This window comes from Papaver somniferum, chromosome 2 (genome assembly GCF_003573695.1).
Source record: "Papaver somniferum cultivar HN1 chromosome 2, ASM357369v1, whole genome shotgun sequence".
In the NCBI taxonomy this organism is placed as follows: domain Eukaryota; kingdom Viridiplantae; phylum Streptophyta; class Magnoliopsida; order Ranunculales; family Papaveraceae; genus Papaver; species Papaver somniferum.
Window position 1 is genome coordinate 82,164,135 of NC_039359.1, and position 15,505 is coordinate 82,179,639.

At 39.1% G+C, this 15,505-nt stretch overlaps 1 long non-coding RNA gene and 1 pseudogene across 7 annotated transcripts; both read right to left on the reverse strand.

Annotated features, from left to right (window-relative positions):
* Nucleotides 1-1,247: 1,247 nt before the first annotated feature.
* On the reverse strand, nucleotides 1,248-3,001 carry LOC113351499 (annotated as a pseudogene).
* A 6,809-nt stretch (nucleotides 3,002-9,810) lies between these two features.
* LOC113348191 lies at nucleotides 9,811-13,145 on the reverse strand. 7 transcript variants are annotated; one of them, XR_003359538.1, is made up of 6 exons: nucleotides 12,812-13,145; nucleotides 12,584-12,690; nucleotides 12,410-12,474; nucleotides 11,792-11,860; nucleotides 10,894-11,025; nucleotides 9,811-10,743 (listed from the first exon to the last, which is right to left on the reverse strand). It is a non-coding gene; the product is annotated as an uncharacterized LOC113348191 (long non-coding RNA). The 7 variants fall into 7 exon arrangements; XR_003359536.1 differs by having other exon boundaries at nucleotides 10,894-11,690; XR_003359537.1 differs by having other exon boundaries at nucleotides 11,792-11,888.
* Nucleotides 13,146-15,505: the final 2,360 nt, after the last annotated feature.

The following is a 15,505-nucleotide window of genomic DNA, read 5'->3' on the forward strand; positions in this document are numbered from 1 at the left end:
TATATCCTCCGCATCATTTGGGCCGTAATAGACCTAGCCCGGTAATGTATGTCCAGGCCCGGAAAAATTTAGCCACATAGATCGTATGAATTTCACGATGGATGGGATGGGTCTTGAAAGCTACTAAACAAATATGCTAGCTATGTGAGCGAAAAAAAAAATAGTAGTAATTTGATGTTACGTAGCTTCTGTCAACAGAATTAGTCAATAATGAGGAACTTTTTGGACTGAAATCAAGGTGCATTGGCAAGAATGCAGTGGGTTGCTTGTCATATGAGTTCTTTGTCATGGGAGAAAACTTTTCGAGATTGTATTTAAGATTACTGTATGGAGTTAACTTATACTATCATTTTTCTCTTGTATACTGGAACTTGATTTATTTTTATTTTGCTTGATCTCATTGCCTTCAAACTCCGTTGCTGAATGTCGAGTCTTGAGAGGATAAATGCTTGAGGGGTGGTTCGTGTGCAGGTGGTCTTGTCTTGAGATTAAAGACTAATGGAGACTGCTAGGTCGTCTCGTCTGTTTTGGGATCAGGCAAATGCCAGATTCCAAGGAGGTTTTGTTGCTGCCTTGTTAGTCACAGTAAGAGGTTTCAAATGAAACTCACTATCAGGTGTTCCAAAACTGTTTGTGAAATCACTTTATAGCTAGGGAAGGAATATGCAACCCCTGTACACTGACATTTCTGCAAGCTTTTTAATCACTTTATAGCTCATTTATATCTAGTTCACCAATATTCTGTACGAATGTCGATTACGCATTAGGGTATACACTATTTTAATGTCTGGTTTACCAATGAAAAAACAGTACTAGGAAGTAGGAACAAAGACAGGGGCGGAACTACCCTTGGACTAGGGCTTGCTCAAGCCAGCCCCAAGATTGCAAAAAGACATTTTTTTCATAGCCCTTTTTGAGTTGGGCCATTATATGTTTGTAAATTTTACCCTTAAGCCAGCCCAAGAAAAGAGTCAAGTCCTCCTCATAATCAAAGTCTAGTTCCGCCACTGAACAAAGACCAAAACACAATACCAGTAGCGTTGTGCTCTCTGGTATTGCCATCTTGTAAACACTAGAGTAGAGCCAAGTGTAGAACCGTGACGGGCTTTGTATGGAATAATGTAAAATAATGAACAACTTCGGAATTTGATACAAGATGATACCCATGTTCTACAAAACCTCCAGAAAGAAATGAACGGTAAAAATACAGTTTAAGGTAGTTTCAAGAGGTCCTGATTATTGAACACTTAGTTGTAGGCCATATACTTGGCAGTGGCACTAAACTTCTTGTACCCCTTGATGACCTTTTCAACAGCATTTAGGAAATCTTTTTCAGTAATGGTCTTTCTCCTTGCGCTAATTGCATACATTCCTGCCTCAGTACATACACTCCTTATGTGCGCTCCTGGTTGTGCAAAATCAAACAACAAAATAATAAGTGATCCGCAAACAGACATCTATTAGCAAGTTGATTATCTAACTTAAATTGCACTTTAGGTGTTCATGACGCAAAAAAGAATTGACGAAGTAGCAGGTATATGGAAAGTGAACCACTAAAACAAACCAGTAAAACAAAATAAAAGAAAATCAAATAACTCTTACCAGCGGAATTTGGGGTAAGCCGAGCCAGGAGCTCAAACCTAATACCTCTTTCAACATTCATGCTTCTAGTGTGGATCTTAAAAATCTGGGTCCTGCTTTCCAGATCAGGTAAACCAAATTCAACTTTACGATCCAATCGTCCAGGACGCAATAGAGCAGGGTCCAAAGTGTCAGGCCTGGAAAACAAAACGTTAACAAGACATGATGTTTATTACCATGAATAAGCAATACGACTCTAGTACAAAATCATCTGGGAAAGACTTTACAAACCTATTAGTCGCCATGAGTACTTTAATGTTTCCTCGTGGATCGAATCCATCAAGCTGGTTTATGAGTTCAAGCATTGTACGTTGAACTTCGTTATCTCCTCCAGCACCATCATCAAAACGCGCACCCCCAATGGCATCTACTTCGTCAAAAAACAAGCCTTCTTTGAACGGGCCAACTGAAAAATCTCCCGAACCATACGAGCTCCCTCACCAATGTATTTCTGAACAAGCTCACTTCCAATAACACGAATGAAGCATGCATCAGTTCGGTTTGCCACAGCTCTAGCAAGTAGTGTTTTTCCAGTACCGGGTGGACCATAGCAGAGGATACCCTTTGGAGGATCAATCCCAAGCTTCACAAATTTCTCCGGGTGAAGCATTGGTAGCTCAACAGCCTAAAAAAAACCACCAACAGAATGAGCAACTCATGATAAATGATCAATCTAAAACTTTCAATGATTAATTAAGAATATATTCACAGTTATAGCTTCCCCCAAATACCCAACACTCATACACACGTACAGACAGAATCAAATACTTACCCAACGCGCATTCCTTCTTCAATATCAGTTGGCGAGCATTTTTCATCCAGCCCAACAACATACTGCAGAACAACAGTTTTTGAGTACCAAGTTACTTAAGTTGATCCCTACAGTGAAGCAAGCGTACATAACTAATCATCATATAAAAACAAGAAATTCAACAATGCCTTTGATAATCTTGTATTGCGCATCTTGCAACCTACATAATTAAAGACAAACTAGTGATGAGGAGTTGGATTTTACTTTCTTTAAACAAAAGCCTATCATCAAGAATTAACTAGGGTTTATATGCTTTTGTTTCTTCGTCTTTTTGTTACGGTCGTGCTTGTTTCTTTAAGGGTTTATCTTCCCTAATTAAGTACCCACGTTAAACCCTCATAACAACCCATTCCACCGTAATCTTTCGAACTAGTTTAATTTACATGTAACAAATTATTCAATTTAATGAAGAAGATGGATTAAAAATTAGGTTTTACCCATTTCCCATCCCCACTTTCCCTAATTCCCATCCCAACTTCACAGATTATTTTTAATTTAACTCCCTCTAAGTTGGGTAAATAAAACTCACCAGCATATATCCATCACCATCTTCGTTTTTCCCCTTTCTCCCGAATCTAATTCTAAGTCCAGTAATCTACCGTAACTAATCTCTATAACTTATGCTAGCACCACGGCAACATCGTATTTATAATTTCCGCCACTAATAATACACTATTGTTCTAATGATCCAATGATCAGCAGTGATTTTATTCCCAAAACGAGAAGAGTGGGAACTACAATGAATTGCACAATCGATAATTAAACTTTTCATTTCTTTATTGGATTTTACTATGGATGCAGACAGACTGAATAAATGGTGAATATCTTCCACAGAACTTGTGGAGATTAAACTCTTCTATTTATATTGAAGATAAGTACAATATGAAAACTGAATATTGTTATGATCCTAGTAAATAGCAAAGACCTGACTAGATTACTTGGACTCAGTAACAGGAGCTGTAGCTGACAAGGAAGCTTGCGGAAGACTTGGTCTAACACCCTCCCTCAAGTTGAACCGGAGTTGACGAACGTTTAACTTGTCTCTGAGTAGTTGAAACCGTGGTGAAGACAGTCCTTTGGTGAAGATATCAGCTAGCTGATCCTTGCTGCTGATAAAACGCACATGGAGTTGTTTACGAGACACTCGTTCCCTTACAAAATGATAGTCTATTTCGATGTGCTTTGTGCGTGCATGGAAAATAGGATTGGCTGTGAGATAAGTGGCGCCTAGATTGTCACACCACAAATAAGGAGGAGGACACCTAACCCCCAACTCATGCAGCAATGACTGAATCCAGATAAGCTCTGAAGTAGCAATGGCTACACCTCGATACTCTGCTTCAGTACTTGATTTCGAAACCGTTTTCTGCTTCCTGGCACTCCAGGAAATGAGATTGCCTCCAAGGAAGATACAATAACCACTTGTGGATCGACGATCATCAAGACTGCCTGCCCAGTCTGCATCAGAATATGCATGCAGTGTAAAATCCTGACTAGGTTTAATGAAGACTCCAAAATCAATAGTATGCTTCAAATACCGAAGGATTCTTTTAACTAACTCCCAGTGTTCCACATACGGCTCATGCATATACTGACAGGCTTTGTTGACAGCCACAGAGATGTCAGGCCGAGTGATATGCAAATACTGCAGCGCGCCAACAACACTCCTATACAGAGTCGAATCCTCAAACCTTGTAGAACCTACTTTGTGCAGTTTTGCATTAGCAGCCATAGGAGTACAAACTGGCTTGAGGCCATCCATTTTTATGCGCCTTAATAAGTCTGAGATATACTTTCTTTGGGAAAGCACCAGAGACTGTCCTTGCCGCAACACTTCAACACCCAAGAAATAAGACAACACCCCCATATCTTTGATAGCAAACTCATGACCCAGATCAGAAATTAAGGTTGCAATCAGGTGTGAGTCCGAACCAGTGACGATGATGTCATCCACATAAACTAACACATACACAACCGAGTTGCATCTGATTTGAACAAACAACGAAGAGTCTGCAACGGAGGCTGTGAAACCAAGCTTCAACAGATGATTACTCAGTCGTGAGAACCAAGCACGTGGAGCCTGTTTGAGGCCATAAAGTGATTTGTGTAATTTGCAGACATGCCTAGGATAGTTAGGGTCTATATAACCAGCTGGCTGCTTCATGTAGACTTCTTCTTCCAAGATACCATGAAGAAAAGCATTTTCTACATCGAGCTGTCGTAGAGACCAGCCTCTCATTATTGCCAGGGAAAGGACTAGCCTGATCGTACATGGCTTAATGACAGGGGAAAAGGTTTCCTCGTAATCTATACCATGTTGCTGGCTGAAACCCTTTGCTACCAACCGTGCTTTGTAACGCTGTATTGAGCCATCTGGATTTCTTTTAATCCGAAAAACCCACTTCGATCCAACGATATTCATCCCTTCTTTATATTCAACCAAGGTATAGGTGCCATTTTGAATTAGAGCATTTATCTGCACGTCCATAGCTTCACGCCATTCTGGAATTTGACAAGCTTTAGAGTAACATGTAGGCTCCATGAAGTCTTGATCAAGAAGTGGATGCTTAGTGGCAGTCAGACAGAGTTTTTGGATTGGTTTTGAAATCCCATCCCTTGCTCTTGTGACCATAGTATGTACTGGAGCAGCTAAAACATTAGCCTGCCCGTTTTCACTTTGATCTTGCGATGTTTCATGGGATGGTAACATTGTTGATGAAGCCGGAGACTGCTGAGTGGTAATACCAGGTAGAGTCGTCTGTAATTGTTGTTGTGCAGCAGTAGGTAGTACACTGTGGTGAGGCTGTACTAACAAAGGTGGATTTTGAGTGAAAATGGAAGACCCAAAAATATCCGTACTTGTGTCTTGTATTGCAGAACTTACCTCAGGAGCACGCTGTAGGGAAGGAGAAAATGGAAATATGTGCTCTTCAAAACGAACATGTCTTGATATATATTGCCGATTAGTTGGAAGATGAAGGCAAATATAACCCTTATGAGCTGAGCTATATCCTAGAAAAATGCAGGGTAGAGACCTAGGTTCTAGTTTGTGAGCATTATAAGGCCTAAGACATGGATATGCCAAGCAACCAAAAACACGCAGAAACAAATAGTCTGGCTGTTTGCCAAAGAGTAACTCAAGTGGTGTTTTATGACTAGAAGAAAGATTTGGTGTCCTGTTAATGAGATAACAAGCCGTGGTAAAAGCCTCTGACCAAAAATCCTCTGGAAGATGTGCCTGAAATAGTAAAGCTAGACCACTTTCTGTGATGTGCCTAATCCTTCTTTCTGCTAAACCATTTTGAGCTGAAGTATGTGGACAGGAGAACCGATGCACTATGCCTGAGTTGTTAAGATAGGAAGATAATTTCTTATATTCCAATGCATTGTCAGATTGGAACACTTTGATTTTATGACCCGTGAGATTTTCAACTTGTTTATGAAACTGACAGAAGATATTAAAAACAGATGATCTTTGCACTAAAGGATATATCCATGTATAATGAGAGTAAGCATCCATGAAGATCAGGAAATAACGAAATCCATTACGAGAAGTTTTTGGAGATACCCAAATATCAGAAACAATAAGACTTAAAGGAGAATCATAAAGAGTAGTACTAGGATTAAATGGAAGACGTCTACTCTTGCTTACATGACAAGAGTGACAGAATCCAAAACTTTTATTTTGAACTGGAAGGGAAAACTGCCTGACAATTCTAGAAACAGTGCTCAGCATGGGATGTCCTAGCCTCTGGTGCCATACAGGAATACTCGCAGAGAGAAAAGTTGAAGGAGATTGAGATGGTTGCATTCCACTGTTTGTATCCAGCACATATAGTCCATTTTCATTCCTTCCCGTTAGCAGCGGTGTTCCCGTGATTTTGTCCTTCACAACAAACAGATTAGTGTGAAACTCAAAGTAAACATTGTTATCCCTGCAAAACTGATGAACAGAAAGCAGATTCTTTTTGATTTGAGGCACATGAAAGACATTATGCAAGGCAAACTTTCGGGTACTAGAATGAAACTCAGTGTTACCAATGTGTGCAATTTGTAGAGTATTACCATTACCAACTCTCACTTGGTCAGGTCCATCATATTCATGAGGAATACACAAATTCTGAGCATCAGCAGTCATATGGTTTGTCGCACCCGTATCTGTGACCCACTGAGCATTATTGGCATCAGGAAAAGCAACATAAGCTGCAGCAGGCCTGTCCCGACCGTCAGTGCTTCTATCATAGCGGAACCAGCAACGATCCGCAGTGTGATTCCTCTTCTTGCAAATTTGACAGTACACATCTCCCGGAGAAGGAACACGTTGCTGGTAAATAGGACGACGACTGTTGTTGTTTGGTGGTGGTTGTCGTCTAGGTTGATTGTTGTGCATCCTAGGTGGACCTCTGCTGGATGACGCTGAATTAGCAGTTACAAGATTTGCAATGGGTTGTGATTCATGTGATAGTTGATTCTCTTGACGCATCTCGTACGTAAGAAGATGTGACTTAAACGTCTGTATATCCATGTTATCAGCAGTACCCAACACAGTGACTATTGGATCATAAGACTGGTTTAACCCATTACAAATGGATTGTTTCATCTCATTAGTAGGAACTGTGTAACCAGTTGCCGCAAGTTCATCAAACAATCGTTTAGCTTCATTTAAATAAGCTTTCAAAGACTTATTACCTTTGGATAAGTTATGCAGTTTCTTTTTGAGATTCATCTGGTGAGCAAATGTTTTAGGTGCAAACTCAGCTTCCAGTGCATCCCATATTGCTTTTGAAGTATCCAGCTTTGCTACAACGCTTAGAACTTCTGGTGTAAGGGTTGAGTTAAGCCAACCAATGATCAATGCATCTTGTGCTTCATAGGCAGTGAAGGCAGGATTTACCTCATCACTGTCAGGTAGAGTACGATCTGGTACTTCTTTGGATCCATCAATGAATCCAGTTAGCCCATGCCCCTTTAAGATAGGCTTGAATTGAGCTTTCCATAATAGGTGGTTGGTTTCTGTGTGTTTCAGAGTAACAAGATGATGTATTTGGACTTGTCGAAGATTGTTTGTTGCATCTGCCATTTCAGACGTTATGAGCAGTAAAAACTGTGTTTGTTTTTTTTTTTTTTGTTATGTGATCTGTGCGGAAGGTGAACTTGGATCAAAAGCCTGATACCAAGACAGACTGAATAAATGGTGAATATCTTCCACAGAACTTGTGGAGATTAAACTCTTCTATTTATATTGAAGATAAGTACAATATGAAAACTGAATATTGTTATGATCCTAGTAAATAGCAAAGACCTGACTAGATTACTTGGACTCAGTAACAGGAGCTGTAGCTGACAAGGAAGCTTGCGGAAGACTTGGTCTAACAGATGCGAGGGAAACAGTGAACTGAAATTGAGAAAGGGGAATATATAGTTAGGTTTTCACCGTTTTCAGTCAGGTTTTCATCTCCAGTAAATTTATATTAATGGAAATTGATTATTTTTCTGTCCAAACACTATAAGGCCCATTCTTCAGAAGCAATTGTGCCATTGTGGGTAAGTTTCACGGGTTCAATCTTCAAGCCCGATGAAAATGGTGATTTGACATTTAATTTTTTAACTTGATCAATATGGTTGTTAAGTATGAAAAATAAGAAAGTGAGTTTTGTTTACCCGATTAAAAAAGAATTATTCAAAAAATCTGATTTGTGAAATTAAGATGAAAATTAGGAAAATTGGAGATGAGAAATAGGTAAAACCAAAAATTAAGCACACCAAAAGTGGTTTTTCGGTCGTCAACATTACTTCATCCGCTTTAAGATCCCACTGGCTTGGTGGAGCCAACCCAGTATCAGACACCTATACCTGTTTCAACCCAATGCAAAACCCAACAACGACAGAATATTAATCTTCTTCTAGTAGGAAGAGCCCTAGCTAGGCCGGCACTAGACATAGAAGTACTAATCAAGAAACTTATTCCATACCACGTAATTCATTAACCTTCTTAGACCGCTCCTTCAATTCTTTGTCAGTTGTAGATATGATTGAAGAATACGGTCCCCCCGAACTCTACACAACCATTAAAAACCCAAAACAGCAATATTACTGACACATTATTCGAAATAAAAATATAGAGACGAATGGAATAGAGATGATGATGCATACATAAGTTTTAAAGAGCCCTATATCATCTTCGTCTAATGGAGGAGGGTTTTTGTTGTTGTTGTCGGCCATATCATGATCTTCGTCTAGGGATGGCCATTTATCCCACCTAAACCCATCTCCGTGGGTACCCGTCCCGTTCGGGTAGGGTTTTATCTGCACAAATGGAGATGGGATCGGGTATGGATAATACCCGAAAACTAAGCTACGGAGATGGGTGGGGATGGGATTCAAGGTCCCCGTACCCGCCCCGTATCTTTCACAAGTTAGGGGTTTAGACTTTTATGCAACAATGCGTATAATTTTTATACTTTCACCACTTAGTCGAGCTTTCTTTCATTTATCATATTCTAGATCGTTCTTGTACATTCATCACTTTCGTTCTTTTTTTTGTGATTAAACACATTCTCTAAAAGTTAAAATAGAGAAAATGAAGCAGATAATGAAATGGTTAACATAGACGAAGATAGAACGGGACAGGAAAAAACAGAAAAACTAATAAGTCATTAACAGATTCTTTTGTTCACTTTAAGATAAATTACTGAATTTAAGATTCCAGAATGCGTCATTCTTACATTATTATTTTTGTTTGAATCATATTTAAGTTTTGATTATAATCATATTTATGTATTAACTCAGTGTTACTGGTAACTCATGGAAAACCCGCCCCATATGGATATTCCCCATACCTGCCCCGCTCCAATTCATATGGGTAACGGGGCAGGGATGAGTATTTTTTTACAAACGGGGCAGTGACTGGGATTGACACTACCCGCCCCATGACCATCCCTATCTTCGTCACCCATGGTTGTTCTCTTTTTCTACAGCAAAGTTTTTCTTGGAGTGAATTTTATGTTATGTATCTGTGGTCTGGTCTGTTTATATAAGGATTTTTCTATATCCCTTTATCAGTCGGACCTGCTTGGGGGATAAGTTGAGGACATCCATTCGGATGTGGGAAACTACTAAAAGAAAAGCTGCACAAACACGCCACATCAGCTTGACCCACTCAGTTTTACCCGGCACCCACACCCGACCCATATCCGAACGGGTATGTTACGGGTGGATCGTTCCATTACCCGCCATAGTTGGAAGAACTAACAGCGCTGATTCACCTAAAGCACCATGGAGCTGTTCTACAACTGCTACCATGACCAGCAAGGTTTTATACAGAAAGATAGAGATACTACTTCAATACTCATGATTTATGAGACAGTATATCTCCTATAAGATGAGAACCAGAATGAAAACTACAGGCATGATGCAGGAACAGCAGGACAAACAAAATCGCTGATCTGCTATAACAAAAACAGAGAAACGAAATCGCCAATCTGCTACCCACCACATTTTCCATCAAGTACACCCAATTAGATACACCTGAATATTTAGTATACATGAATTGACATAGATGGCAATTTAAACTCCTTGTGATGCCCTTTCTAGCTTACACATGCTATTATCCCTTTGAACAAGGAAAGGATCATGAAACTATTGGAACTTATACTTGGTGGATAAACTGGATACCCATAATAATGATCTTCCGATAATCTAAGAGGCGATAGAATCACCAATTTCTTCTAGAACATAAGATGTATTGTTGCTTACCAATGAGAGTGGCTACTAAGCTCATTACAATCCAACAGTTCTCTTTCGACTTCTAGTCTTTAGCTGCTCCCACACCTCAACTGTATTGTGAACACTAGCTTCAACTAGCTTCTTGTGTTCTCTCGGCTGATTGCTTTATCTCCAACCTTGAATACATTAACCAACGAAAATACTTTGCTAATATTTTTTAGAAACAGATTACATAAATCAGCCTTCATAAAATTAAAAGGGTTGAAGAGGCCGCCTTACTTTCTGGCATGTTGGTTGGACTCGTCCACAAGAAGATCACGGATTCTTTCATTATAGACTTCTAACATGCTAACAAATAGCTCATAGCGCATGGTATCGCTTCGCTCCTCTGATATCCGAAAGAGCTCTTCCAAGGTCCTATAATTGACTCCTCTATCATCTGAAGTCCCTTCCATTGTAAAAGTCTTGCCAGTTTGCCAGTACCTGTCTGCCCATAAGCAAATATGCATATGTTGAACCCATCTAACGCGGAAGTCACCACCGGTGACGTTTGAGCAAAACAGCCTCTGCAAATTAAATTCAAATGCATAGACATCATTTAAAAAGTAGGAAAGATAGACTACAACTTTATAGATTTCATCAATTGAAATCTTAAATGTATATTCAGTAATGCCATAATAGTATGCCATAATAGATTACAACTTTATAGACCTTACCTCTGGCTAGCAATGATTATGAGCACACGAGCATTCCCTTTCTCTGAGAGAACCGAATCTTTACCACCAGTAGCAACTGATAGGCTCTGAACTGCAATTGTATTAAATACTAGTAGAATGAGATGTGAAACCCTGCGATAGATGAATTGAGTCATGTCGTCATTTCAAGAAAACGACTAGACATTTACTGTGTGAACAATTATGTTATGCCCAAATACAAGGTGATGGTATAATCTCCTAACATTGTGATGCAGGGGCTTAGAAACCCATCACATCATATTTTAGGGCTGAATAAGTAAATTTGATTCGTTTTCATACAAATAACTATTTCTGCTCATCTTGAGTATAGGGGATTAGAGTAAGCGTTACATAAAATCGATCAAACTTCCAGTGTAGGAAATTTTCAGCAAATAAAGAGCTGCTATTGGTGGCTAGTGGATACTGAGGTAAACTTAGCCATAATTATCAGCATAAGATTGCAGATTCACCCATTAAATTCGAAGGTCAAATGCTGAGCAAACTGAATCAGGAGTATATGCCAGGGAAAAATATCAGCTCATCCGCCGACAATTAGTGCCGAACCTTTAAAATTTGAGCTGATCAGTACAAGAAACCAAATCCCCCTAACACTTAAATTTCAAACATATTTGCTAATTACATATATAGTTTTACATTTTAGCTAATGAAACCTCAATAAAGAATATAATAAATATGTCCAAATTGACTTATGAGACCAAGTAAGATTGCACTAAGCATAGATAACTTCTTGCGGTTTTGATAAACGAATTCTGCCACACCTACAAAGCGAAGAACAGGCAAGCGAAGTATAAAAAGAGAAAAGCCTTCTGTAACTCGCTAATCATTGCGTATCTGGCATGCCTTTAATAAGGATACTTACAGTCAAAATGCCAAAAAGATTAGATATCACTGTAATTGCAAGAGCCAGAGCGGTATTCCCACCAGCAAGCTGTGAATATTCAGGATCTCTTTGTTAACTTCAAAAAAAAAAGAAATGCATTTAAGTCAATATCTTACATCACAGACCATTAAGCTGGCGTATCTGTGTCAATGCCACACCACTTGTCAGTGTTGTTGGCATGCATGAGAAAACAACCAGCCCTGCTAGACTTTGACACATTCCAGTATTAGTGGACCAACAACTATATCTTTATCTAGCCACAGCTCTAGTCTACTGATATTCAATCAGCTTGCGTGTGACAAATTCTTGTGGTGCCAGCTGAAGTTGCAGTATAACCTTCGAAAAGAATGGTGTAAAGCAACCACAAACACCAAATGTTTACAAACCAATAGTAGAACACAACAACAATTTATCATTCTAGCTTGTGAGAAGAAAAAAAAAAGTCCATTATGGCTTTAAAAGTTTGCTGCTACATGTCATCTATATGCCAACAAGAATTCTGAAAATCGGTTTTAAACAACATACGGAGTAAAATACAAACTCAAACCCGAAGAACCAACAACATGCATAAGAGCATTTAAGAATTTGAGGTCATACTAGCCCAACAATTCTGCAGGCCAGGCTTCAGTGGTAGATCCAATTTCCTCACCCCAACAACAGCCCTAATACATCACAAAATAAGAAGGTATTTTATGAAAAATCAAACTAAAACAAAAATAAAATCCAACAACAAATTAAGGATGCTATCAACTAAAGTACCACTTAAGTTACCTGATATAAGAAAATCCCATATGTGCTGAACTTGGATACTGAATATTGATGTGCAAGACAACCAAGAGTAGGATTTACAAGCCTTAAAGCTACTCCACTCACAAGAGCTAGAAAATTACACACACAAAAAATAGATCAGAAAATTATTCACTATCCAATTGGTTCCAATCATTTCATTTGCTCAACCTATTCTGAATCTAAGCTATTGATTTGAACAACAAACATTACCTAATGGAAGGAAAATAGTTCCAGCAAAATCCAGCAACGATTTTACCCATGAAACCGTCTTCTTCAGCGATATTTTATCATGTTGATCTCCATTATCATTTACCTGATTGGAGCTTATGGCTTTGACAACAGTATGTGATGTCGATCGATACAACCGAAGTGAATGTGAATTAGGGCAAGAAATGATGAAATTAGGGGAGAATTTGATAAAACTAAATGATGATGAAGGTAAGATCCGATGAGAAATTAAGGATTCGAGATTTAAGGTGTGGAGAGTTCACGCCATTAGTAGAGAGAGATCTCGAAAAGGAAAAAAAAAACGTTTTTGCTCTGATTTTTGTTTTTATCCGGTCCCGATGCTTATAGCCAAGGCCTACCACGAGACCTTGTCATACATCCAACTCCAGTTGTGGTAACAAACATCGTCTTCCTGGCAGTGGTAAATCGGGAAAAAAAACGGGGTATAACAACCTCACCCAATATCTCTTTTAGCAACATGTATGTACTAACTCCAATATAATTCTGTAAGCACCAACTAATAAAACGAGCTCGACCAATAAATATATACAAGAGTTATATCTATGTTTTTAATGTAATCAGCAAATCAAACAAATAGAAATCTGTGGGCCTGATTAATATAAGAAACAACTTGAACGGTACCAAAGACCAATGTTCAAGTGTCAATCAATTCAATCGACAACCAAAGGTCGGATTCACAAACTGATTGAACTTATGCACAACCTGTGATATTTCAATTAAATATAATGCGGAAAAGAAATAACACAGACATTAGAGATTTTGTTAACGAGGAAACCGCAAATGCAGAAAAACCACAGGACCTAGTCCAGTTTTGGACACCATATTGTATTAAGCCGCTACAGACACTAGCCTACTACAAGTTAACTTTGGACTGGAATGTAGTTGAGCCATAACCAATCTCATACTGATTAAGGTACAGTCGCGTTATTTACGCCTCCAGAATCATGTCAAATTCTACACACTTGATTCCCTTAGATGATCTCACCCCCAACTAAGAATTGATACGACCCAAATTCGAAGACTTAATAAACAAATTTATCTCCCACAGAAAAGTCTGTTTAGATAGATAAATCTGTCTACTGCAAAAATACCTACAAGGTTTTGTTTTGTCTTTTGATAAATAAAGGTGCACAGGAACCAAATGATATAGCGGATTTATATTCCCGAAGAACAGCCTAGAGATATCAATCACCTCACAATAACTTAACTATATGGTAGTAGAACAAGTTATTGTGGAATCACAAACGATGAAACAAAGATGTTTGTGACTACTTTTTATATCTTACATATCGGAGATAAATCTCGAGCAAATCTTAGAGAAGATAGTACTCAATACGATAAAACAAGTAAGATCATAACACGCAACTACAGAGAAAATAGTTGGGTCTGGCTTCAGAATCCCAATGAAGTCTTTAAGTCGTTAACCTATGAGGGTTTTAGGAAAAACCTAGGTTAAAGGAGAATCGACTCTAGATGCAACTAGTACCACACAGGAGGTGTGGGGATTAGGTATTCCAGTTGCTAGAGTTCTTCCTTATATATTCTTCAAATCAGGGTTTGATAGCTTAGAAACAAAGCAATCAATATTCACTGTTAGATGAAAACCTGATTTAAGATTCAAGCTAAGTTTGCTCAAAACTAAAGCAATATCTCTCCACCGTTAGATGGTCTTAGCTTGTTACACACAACTGAACTATACCTTCATTTAGATATGGGTTACCGTACCTAAACGTGTATATTGAGTTGGCTCAACAATAGTGTTGATGGTGGTTTTTAGCTTAGGGTTAAAATCGTAAAACCTTACGTCTGATGTGACGTCACTCTGTAAGGAAACGGAGCCATGAGTGTCAACCTCTCCACTGGCATACTTATTGAGCCGCTCAATATATCTACACAAAATTACCCAGAATGGTGCATGTAGCAACCATCCCAGATGTTCTGTAAACTTCGGCGCCTTGCCTATATTCTCTTAAAATAAGTTTCTTTGAATGCTTTCTATGTTATGTTCCCCGGCTGAACCTTTAATGTTGATATGGCATGACAATTTGTGTTCACTCGCAGCAGAGTAGCACGAATTTCCAAATATCAAGGATAAGGTCTTTGCATAAGGTATTCAATCAGAAAGTATGCTGCTCTCTGGCAATGAACTTAAAAGAACTCTGTGTCAACACATAGAATGCAATTAATCACCCTAGCTAACTTGCAAAAGTTAGGGTCTCGCGCCTTGCGCAGTATATCAGGCCTTGTTTGTCGAAATTAAGCCTAGGAAAACTAGGTAATTAATCCGCCATGGATTATCAAGAGAAAAATCTTGCCTAGAATCAGAAAACAAGGAGCCGCAGCAAAGAGAGGCGTGGCCATGCCTTAGGCCAGCCGGCGCCATCTGCCATTGGTCACGCCCCATCCTAAACCGGACCTATTTTCCCTCGACCAATCAGGTCGCCTTAAATTCGCCACACGCACATAAGTCGTGGCTGGGCCCATACTAGCCGGCCCCATTTTCCATCAACCAATCAGGTTTCTCTAAAGCCACCACACTCACACCAGAAGTGTATCCACGCCCATGCTTGGCCAGTCCCTCTCTTTCCTACCGACCAATCATGTCACTTTAAATGCGCCACAAGCACTACAGGTGCGGCCACGCCTTATGTTTGG